Source organism: Centropristis striata, chromosome 22 (genome assembly GCF_030273125.1).
Source record: "Centropristis striata isolate RG_2023a ecotype Rhode Island chromosome 22, C.striata_1.0, whole genome shotgun sequence".
NCBI lineage: Eukaryota > Metazoa > Chordata > Actinopteri > Perciformes > Serranidae > Centropristis > Centropristis striata.
The window spans coordinates 9,636,213-9,643,353 of NC_081538.1; positions in this window are offsets into that span (position 1 = coordinate 9,636,213).

The following is a 7,141-nucleotide window of genomic DNA, read 5'->3' on the forward strand; positions in this document are numbered from 1 at the left end:
AATGTCACAAGCCATTTGTCATTTTTTGGGAAAAGGATTTTTTTTTCCCTTTAACAACATTTGTTGTATAATATCCTTGTCCTCTGTATGACTCGTCAAAGAGACATAAAGCTACATTATCCAGTGATTTTGTTGCTTGCTCTTTACAGCAGAATGGGATTGTGAGGCTAAGAGTTTTGGACAGAAGGGACAGATTTCAGGGTGATTCATTCAGTGAGTCTGGAGCCAAGGTAAACTGTGTCATGTTTCGTGCCTGCCTATCCTGTGTTTTTTTTGTGTGTGTGTGTGTGTGAAGCCTCTCTTCACACGTGTGTATGCACCCATAACAATGCCTTTGCCTGTGTGGGCTTGTGGGAGGGGGTATGGGTGTGTGAAATGCTGCAGAATGTGTGTTTCTTCTATGTGTGTACAGTATTTTATGGCTTTATGTGTGGGCAGTTCAGATTACACAAAGGGTGCACCATATTGAGAACCAACATATTGTTGGCAGCCAGGCTCACACGAATTGTTTTCATCACGGAGCCTTCTCTCTCTCTCTCTCTCTCTATCTGTCTCTCCTTTTGAGGAAAAGGTCACACAATAAGTATGATCTGTCTCTCTCTTTTGATTTGACTTCAATCTTTTTCCTCACCTTAACTTGTGTTTTTTGCCCTCTGTTGCTAGTGTTCTTTTTCTTTTACCTGATTTTTTTTTTTTTTATGGGAATCTGGCCAAAACATAAATAAGAGTGTGATCATTTGCTAATCCGTTTTGACATACTATATTTAATTGAAAACTGTGAACAAAAACAAACTGGTGAACTTTATTATATTTGTATTAAATATATACTCATTCTGAATTTGATTACTGCAACATATTACACAAAAGTTGGGAAAGCGGCATGTTAACCACTGTGTTACATCACACAATCACACAGACTCAGCATACCCCTTTTCAACCAAGGCAGTTCCAGGGCCGGGGTTTCGACAGCCAAAGAACCGTCTCTCTGCCAGAAAAACTGGATCCAGAGCGGAATTTACTCGTTGCTGGTCTCAAACCACTTATGTCGGATGCTGGGGGCGGGATTTGTTTAACTGCAATGTGATTAAAACAGGCTAGTGTTAGCAAACAAGAGTTAGCTGATATGTCTTATATGTTGCTTTCCTTGGTGGGGAATAGAGACATGACAGGTGGGGCATGTCAAACTGGAAGAAATTTTCCTTTTCATCCAGACATCCCAACAGTTCCGGGAGTCTCCCGCTTAGTGATTGCAGCTCCCTGACGCCCGCAAATGAGATCCAATCTCCCAGAATCTGGAGCAAGACCGCGCACTAGACTAGATAGTGACCGCACGTGTGTGTGTGTGTGTGTGTGTGTGTGTGTGTGTGTGTGTGTGTGTGTGCGCGCGCTTTTGTGACTATGCAGCGTGTGAGAGCAAAGCCTCCTTATACCTGTGTGTTCCCGCTTATTAGACCGATCACCCCCCCACCCCCTGGGGCGACACCAAGTGTAAGTGAACTTGGTTTAATTTGATGTTATTGAGTTAGAATTTAGATACAACATGGTGTTACTTATAAATGTTTAGCTTGGCGTATTTCATTAGCATTGTGTTGGGGCAACAGGGGCAGGTGGGGCTAGACAATTCCTCCTTGTCCAAAGTGGGGAATGACCGAAAAAGTTTGAGAACCACTGGATTATAACAAAGTCTAATATCAACTTCTTACATTCTGTGTAAATAAAAACATATTCACCGTCCAGCATTCAAGACGAGCAGCGCAAATGTGTTTTACCAGTTGTGCTTGGATGCCAATGTAGACTCGCAAAGCCAGAAGCTACATTTGTAAAGAGACAATTTAGTCTGCCATTGTTGTTATTATACTTGCGGAGAGTAGAGACGTATAAAGTGATGTAATCATCTGGCTCTCGAGCCTGTGGAAAAGCAAACAAGTTCTGAGAAGGTTCCCCAGTTGAACTAACTGCAAACCAGCACCAGCCCAGAAAGAGAATTAGGTTTGCATTGGTCGAAAAGGGGTATAATAGCTAAAATTCATCCAATGCCACTTTTGGTAACACATCAAAATACAGTTCATCTAAGGCTTTTTTAGTTCAGGAAATTCTGAATTTGACTATCAAATTAAGCAACATGTGTTCTGATATTTTACTTGTTTCAGGAAGAATCTTAAATCTCAATGGTTTAATTAATACCAAAAGTCAATTTCCTTATATTGAAAGGGAATATTTTGCCCACTCCCATTTGCTTTCGTAACACCAATCATCCCTTTGATGCTCTCGCTGCCAGCCACTTCCTCTCATTTTCTTCCTGTCTGTGTCCCTACTTCACCCCCCTCGCCTCCCGCTCTCCTCAGCTACACTACCTCTCCCTCCAACCTTCCTTTTCTCCCACTGATATGCCCAGCAGTAATCCTCTTGACTTGCCACACAAGACAATTATACTGACTGTAAACACACATGCAATGTGAGGTTAACGACATACAATGGATGACACAGATGGAACAGAGTACCAGGGGTTGAGGAGAAGGATTAAGGAGACAGGGGATAGAGAATTGTGACAAAAGCATGTAAATTAAAGACATAATTTATGAGGAGCTGCGAGCCATGAGGAAACACGGCGTAAAGAATAGGTGAATAAGTGTGGGGAAGAAAGAGGAAATGGAACGGACAAGATCAAGGGGAAATTATGGGAGATGTGGGGTGTTGAACAGATGGATGGCAGGAAAGAGGGATTTTAGAGGATGTCCAAAAAGGAGGATAAGACAAATAGAGCGACGAGACGTGTACATTGCTGCTGTGTATGAGGTGACCCTGAATCCAATCGATTTTTATAGCTCTGCTGCCGTAAATCACCAGCCTAAGACTGCGTCTGTCGGCCTGTATGTGTGTGGGTATATTTGTATGACATTATTCTTGGTGCATGAGAGTGTGTGTTACTTAAATCTCCTGGACAATGTTACCCAGCTGCTGTCTAATGACCTTGTGTTAAAGCTGCATAGGAATCCATTGTGTGATACATTTTTTATCCATCCAGACACTCTCACTTCCACTGCACACCTATCAGGCCGATGGAAATATTGGTTAATAGTGACTTAAATCCCCTAAAAGTACTGGGTACTACAAACACAGTAAGACATCCTTACACATGGAAGTAGTAAACAAGATTATGGTAAAAATCTTTACCTCAGATTGAAATTTCTCAACTATTGGATGATTGATGTAAAACTAACAGATCCAAAGTCCAATGTCCCCCATTAGTTACTGTTAAGTCAGATAAACTTGACAAAAAAAACGACAAAGCCAGATCTGTTTGTCAGATGCTGCATTGGTTTGTCATATAATTCTGGGCATCAGGTGATATAGCTTCAAGAAGTCGACATCATGGTGGCTCATTGATCGGGCACATACTATTAGGGTTTAGTCATTGCAACGCAGTTGGCCTGTGTTCGATTCTGGCTCGGAGCCATTTCCAGCATGTCTTGTGTTGCACCTCTGTTAACCCCATTTACTCCATATCTCTGGCACTAAAATAAAGAATAAAGAATAAAGCCCGAAAAAAGCTAAAAAAAAAAAAAGTAACAATAAAAGAAAGAAAAAAAGAGACTGACAGCAAGGACAAAAGGTACTTTTCCCATTGGGATGCTAGACATTGTATATATCCAAATATAACGCTAAAATGTAGCCTTACAGTGATAATATGATCAAAAGAACATTGGTTTTGTGCACTTATATCCAAAGCGCTTTACACTACAGACTGCGCTCATGCACTTGTTCACACACACACATTCACACTGGTGGCCGAGGCTATCCTACAGCGGTGCCACCATCGGGAATTGGCTGAGGATGGCGATCTTACATGAGGCTAACCTGTTAATGTAGCTATACGTTAGCTTTTGCTGCTTGCTCAACTGTTATTGGAGCATAGAGTGAAAAGGGCAGGACTGAGAAAGGGTAAGTTGTGTTGAGGCAGTCTGTTCTCCTGTCAAAAACGCCAAAATAGGTTGTGTGAACAGGCAGCGAATAACGGGCGATATTGACGTATTTCACTGATCGCTCCAATGCTTCTGCCTCCATCTTGCTCACGTAGTATCAATGATGGCGAGGCTTACTGGTGGTAGTTAAACTGGTGGCTTCGGTTGGTGGCTAGAGTGGTCGATGGGTTGAATAAACAGCGGAATGTCTCCCAGTAGAGCAGTAACTTAAGTTACATGAGTTACATTTCGGAATGTAACTTACGTTTTTTACGTAACTTGCGGTAGTCTGGTGACCCTTATATTACTTAAATTCTGGCATTTATGTACATTTATTTACTGTTTAAACTGTCTTTTATAACGACTTACCAGGACGTTTTTTATGCCCTAAACCTAAGGTCAGTGGTTTTACAACATAAATCCACACAAACTGCAGCCTGTTTTACAACCGCGAACAGTACCTGTGTGCTATTTTTAGAACGCATCACTGTACAACAAGCTACAATACGTACATATGTGCCGTGAAATACAAGCCGTGATACGTACCTACGTGTCGTAATGGGTGGCACTGACACACGACTTCTTCTGTCGTTTAGCTTGGAGAACCTGTTGGTTGAGACATTCCTAAACAATACATTCTAATATTGTTTGGTTCAAATGGAAATATTCCAACCAGTACTGGATGTATCGTAGTGACAATTTGTGTAGACATTCATGGTCCTCTCAGGATGAATCCTACTGGCTTCACTGGCTTTAATTATTCAGACCAGTCTTTGGTATCCAGTCGACACACTTCCATCTCGATCTTGATTTTCCCTGCTTATCTGTCAACAGTCATCCTAACGCTGCCCCTGACCCTACATCACACACACGAAGGCACACACACTCCTTGTAGAAGGCCCTGTTTGAGCCCGGGTCCCCTGGGTCTGATTAATGCTCTCTCTACAGGACTCCCAATGGGAGATCACTCACACAGCACACAGTCTGCTTTGGTTTATGCATCTACACGCTGCCACATACTGAGAGTACAAACACAAGTGCTGCTAACCATGCCTAGAGTTAACAAGGCGATAGATAAGGACATTTTCTATATTGTAATATGTTACCTCATCAGTGAGTGCGTCTAAGAGTGGGTGAGAGAGAGAGACTGCGCCGTACTCACAGCACATAAAAATAATACAGTGTCCTATAACAGACCAATAGATAACACAGTTGCTGTTTTTCTCTAAATTATAGTACAAAAGCAATTTCTCTGCCGCTACTTTTACCGGAGTTCATCGCAGTTCACTGGATGTTGTGAAAGACTGTGTTTGTGAAAATGATTTACAATCGCACACAGGCATTCAAGATACCAGCCACACTTTTTTTAAAATGCTCCAATCCACCACAAGAAAGCCAAACTCTTCTAACCTCATTGTTCGATCATTTTTTAAGCACATCTAAGAATGCTTCATCTCACAAAGTGATGTATAATTATCTTGCCAAGGAAGGATCCCAGTCACATTTTCTTTGTGTGTGAGTAATAAAGAGGTTGAACACTGGTTTTCACAGAGCAATTTGGCTGAATATTATGATTTACTTTCCCCTTTTTTATACAACAGCAAATATTTTAGCCCTGTGTCAGATTGTTGGTGATATCAGCTTAATGGCAGGTAGTTTATATCTACAAAAATATTTATAACACCCTATAAAAGTATTGGACACAGTACACAACATACTGATGATTTTCAGCCATTATCAGCCCATTAAATGACTGTTATCACTACCATTATAATGCTTTATGATGCTTAAATTATGTCCATAAGTTAAGTACATTACATAAGTGTTAAGTTGAAACTGTTAAAACTGTCAATCTGTTGACTTTTGGTTTAAAACTAGATGTGAACAGTTGCCTCTTCGGTAAGAGTCCTGTGTTTGTTTGACCAATCCATCCATCCCGACGTCCTCTTTATGTGGACTTTGTCACTTCTTTATACTATATCATGTTACCGCCTAACAATTTTGAACCTCCCTGCGCCATCGACCCAGCTTGCCAGTAAATGATAATGGCCTACTGCTGTTTAATAAGTTGACAAAATGTAAAGGGGGTGTGATTTTCCGATATTTAAATTTAAGTTTTAGATTTCAAATAGATTGGTAGACATAATACGATCTGGAAAAGGAAAACATTTTAAGTTTGTGATGCTACAGGAAAGGCCATGTGGCCATTAAAATAAAAAAACATTTTGCCTACTTTAGACACATTTCCCTGAGACCTGAAAGAAACGAGGAGTCACTCTGTCATGATTTACCACCGCATGGCCAACGCAGTCCCTACATGGATGATGTTTCTCTGCAGCACATGTCATCATGCTTCATAAATTTCATGAAACAAGGGTTGTTTTCAGTCATGATGGTCTAGCGATCAAATGTGTTGTGTTCAGGTTGCAGTCTCTTCTGGAGTTGTGGGTTTGAATCACACTTCTGACTCCCTGTGTTTTTCGCTGGAGCTCTTAGCTGTTTTATGATATTAGGAAATAAGTTGTTTGTATGTTAGGAGACACACATATGACAAAAGACTCTATTATTAGTACAGCAACAGCAGCATTAATGCACCTCTATGTTGTCCATTTTGGAAATGGCACCAAGTCTTTCAATACAGTATCTGTTGCTGGAGCTCGTTAGATTAGGAAGTGTTTCAACAGTCTAGGGGTTCCATGGTGTAATGGTTAGCACTCTGGACTTTGAATCCAGTGATCTGAGTTTAAATCTTGGTGGATCCTGACCTAAACTTTTCCCTAAAATTCACTTCAGTCTCTCCTTTTTTAACAATTGCCATGAAATGTGTGTAATCTAGGTAAAAATATTTTTATTTTAATGACTACATGCCCTTTCCTGTAGCATCACAAACTAAAAAATATTTTCCTTTTCCTTTCCCTGGACAGTGGAGCAGAAATGGGGACCATGAATGTTCAGATTTTGTTGTTGCTGGATCCGCCCTATGTGCAACTGCAATGCACAAACCTTATGGCAGAAGATTTTCCACCAAAGTCAGTATAGAGTAGGCAGACAATAGTTTTACTATAGTAGCCCGATAGTTACCATAGTAACACATGCTCCAAGAGCAATGTCTAGCCTGTGTGAAGACTTTGTTGTGAGCAGGGTCGTGGAGTCCAATACAGAAAAAGAAGAACTGACAT